This window comes from Chiloscyllium plagiosum, chromosome 7 (genome assembly GCF_004010195.1).
Source record: "Chiloscyllium plagiosum isolate BGI_BamShark_2017 chromosome 7, ASM401019v2, whole genome shotgun sequence".
Classification (NCBI taxonomy): Eukaryota; Metazoa; Chordata; class Chondrichthyes; order Orectolobiformes; family Hemiscylliidae; genus Chiloscyllium; species Chiloscyllium plagiosum.
The window spans coordinates 116,371,628-116,374,599 of NC_057716.1; positions in this window are offsets into that span (position 1 = coordinate 116,371,628).

Sequence of the window (2,972 nt, forward strand, 5' to 3'; positions counted from 1 at the left end):
TCTTTCGAAAGATGAGCTTTTAATTAGTAATAAGCAAAAAGATCCATTTACAATCAACGTGAATGTCCTCTTATGTGTGATGCCATTACAAGTCTCTCAGAATCACACTTTCAGCCCATAGGATCCATACTGTCTCTGTAGATGCACAATTAAATTAGTCACATTCCCTTGGCTGGACTGTCTTCTTTACAAACCACTGTATAATTGCCATGGTGGCTCAGTGGTTAGCACTGCTGTCTCACAGTGTGAGGGACTGGGCAGCTGTCTGTGTGGAGTTTGCACACTCTCCCTGTGGGTGTGCTCTGATTCCCTCCCATATTTTAGTCAGGGGTAAATGTCTGGGTGGGTCCCTCTTTGGAGGGTTGTTGTGGACTTTTTCCACACTGTAAGGAATCTAATTCCCTTTTGAATGTGCCAACTGAATCTGTTTACCCCATACTCTCAGGGGTATTCCACTTTGAAGGGAGAATTTTTAAAAAATATTTTCTGATGTCACTTTTTTGGCTGTTTTTACCTCTGATTTCAATCGTATTCTCAATCCTCTCAGGAGTATGAACAATTCCACCCGGTTTTCTCAGTGTGCACTCTTATGCTTGTGAATAGCCAAATTAGATCTCCTGTCAACCTTCCCTTTTCCAAAGAAATCAGGCCTAATTTCTCCACTCTCCCTCAACAACGGAATTGTCTACCCTGAAGGTATTCCTGTGACTATTTTCTGCACCTTCTTCAAAGTCTTTATATCACACCTGAATCGCCCTGTCCAGAACAGGGCAGAATACTTCAAATGCTTCTGAACTAATATGAATTTGCTTCATTTATATTCAAAGGAGAATGCCAAACATGGTAGGAGGAAATGAAAACGAAGATGACTAATTCTGTTAAGCAAATCTTCAGTAGCTAAAACCACTTCAGGAAATTCTAGTCTTTGAGATGTCCAATATTTCACACTCTCGATATGACAGGATACTTATAACAAGACAAATTCATTCTCTAATCCAGTTGAAATAACTGCTCAGAGGTCGATATCCCATCACCGAGTCACCCCTTATTTACACGTGCACTGTATATGGACTCTGAGCATCTAGCTCAGAACCAGTCCCTGGAGTGTGGAGATTCTCTGAACGAACATGTGAAAAAGAAAAAGAAAATGAGGAGATTCTCTGAATCACCTGATTTTTTTTTTCCTTTTTCACATGTTGTCCATTTTCTCCTCGCCTCTTCTCATTCCCTTGCTTTCATGTCTGTTTCTCACAATGTGACTCTTGTCTTCTCATTCTTTCTTGGTCGATATTTCCTTTGCCTTTTACCTCTAAATCTCTGTCACTCCTTGAAATAACTCCACAGAGACCAGTATCCTGTCTCTCCTGCTTATATTTGTCAGCCAGGGCTCCCTCATTGGCCCAGGTTAACAGCCACAATCAGGGATCTCTTACTCAACGAGATCCACGTGGCCCTCGTTCCAATTACCACATCCCTCCGCCCACCTCACCCAACTCCTGCCCTTTCTCTTGTTGCTTACCTGGAATATTTTCACTTTTCCTGATAAACAGCTTATGCTCAAAATGGCAACGCTCCTGCTCCTCGGATGCTGCTTGACCTGCTGTGTTTTTCCAGTGCCACTTTTGACTCTGATCTCCAGCATCTGCAGTCCTCACACTCTCTTATATTTTCATCTCAGTTCCCTTTCCTCCAACTCTGACGCACACCGTGGTGGCATGTACCACACCTCTTACACCCAGAGAATATCGGGAGAGTTTCCTCCGCTTCTTTAGGGGGTAACATTATCGAAACTACATCTATCTCAGACTCTAAGGTTTCCTTGACACGAGAGAGAGGGGGAATAACCCATGGTTTCTGACAGTTCTTTCTGGCTGTTCTGAGGGCCAGGTATGCTTTGCTCCTGTCCCATTTGCGAAATAGCACTTTATCGTGGTGCACACGTTAGCTCAGGACTGCCTCGCTTGCTTGAACTTTGAATGTCATGGGTCCAGACCTCACCTCTTACCTACGCAGGGCCTTTTTTTAATTGAATCCCAGCAGTGTGGAAACAGGCCCAATAAGTCCACACCAACCCTCCGAAGAGTCACCCACCCAGACCCATTCCTCTACATTTACTCGTGATGTACCTACCCTACACATCCCTGAACACTCTGGGCCATTTAGCATGGTCAATTCACCTAACCTGCACATCTTTGGATTGTGGGAGGAAACCCACACAGACACTGGGGGAATGTGAAAACTCCATAAAGTCGCCCATGATTGGAATCGAACCTGGGTCCCTGGTGCTATGAGGTAGCAGTGCTAACCACTGAGCCAACATTTCTGTGGTTTTGACACTAAACTTTGTCCCCTGAAGTGAATTGTCTCTCTCACTTAGAGGAGGCAAGTGGCATTCCTGCTGTCTTTTCACCCTCCCCATCAGATCTGGAAATATCAGGTTTAATCTGATGTGGAGTCTTCTCCCCATCACTGGAGCGATCCCTGCAGTTCGTGAAGGGTGGTCCTATAATCAGACAGGAACTGGAGCATTTTGGTAGCGAATTATGGTTGGCTGTTTCTTTGAGCTTGCCTTCAATGTTTGGACTGTTCTTTCCACCAGACCATTGGACGATGGATGCTATGAAGCTGACTGAACATAGAACATAGAACATAGAACATAGAAGAATACAGCGCAGTACAGGCCCTTTGGCCCTCGATGTTGCGCCGATCCAAGCCCACCTAACCTATACTAACCCACTATCCTCCATATACCTATCCAATGCCTGCTTAAATGCCCATAAAGAGGGAGAGTCCACCACTGCTACTGGCAGGGCATTCCATGAATCCTCTATCCTCCATATACCTATCCAATGCCCGCTTAAATGTCCATAAAGAGGGAGAGTCCACCACTGCTACTGGCAGGGCATTCCATGAACTTACGACTCGCTGAGTGAAGAACCTATCCCTAACTTCAGTCCTATATCTACCCCCCC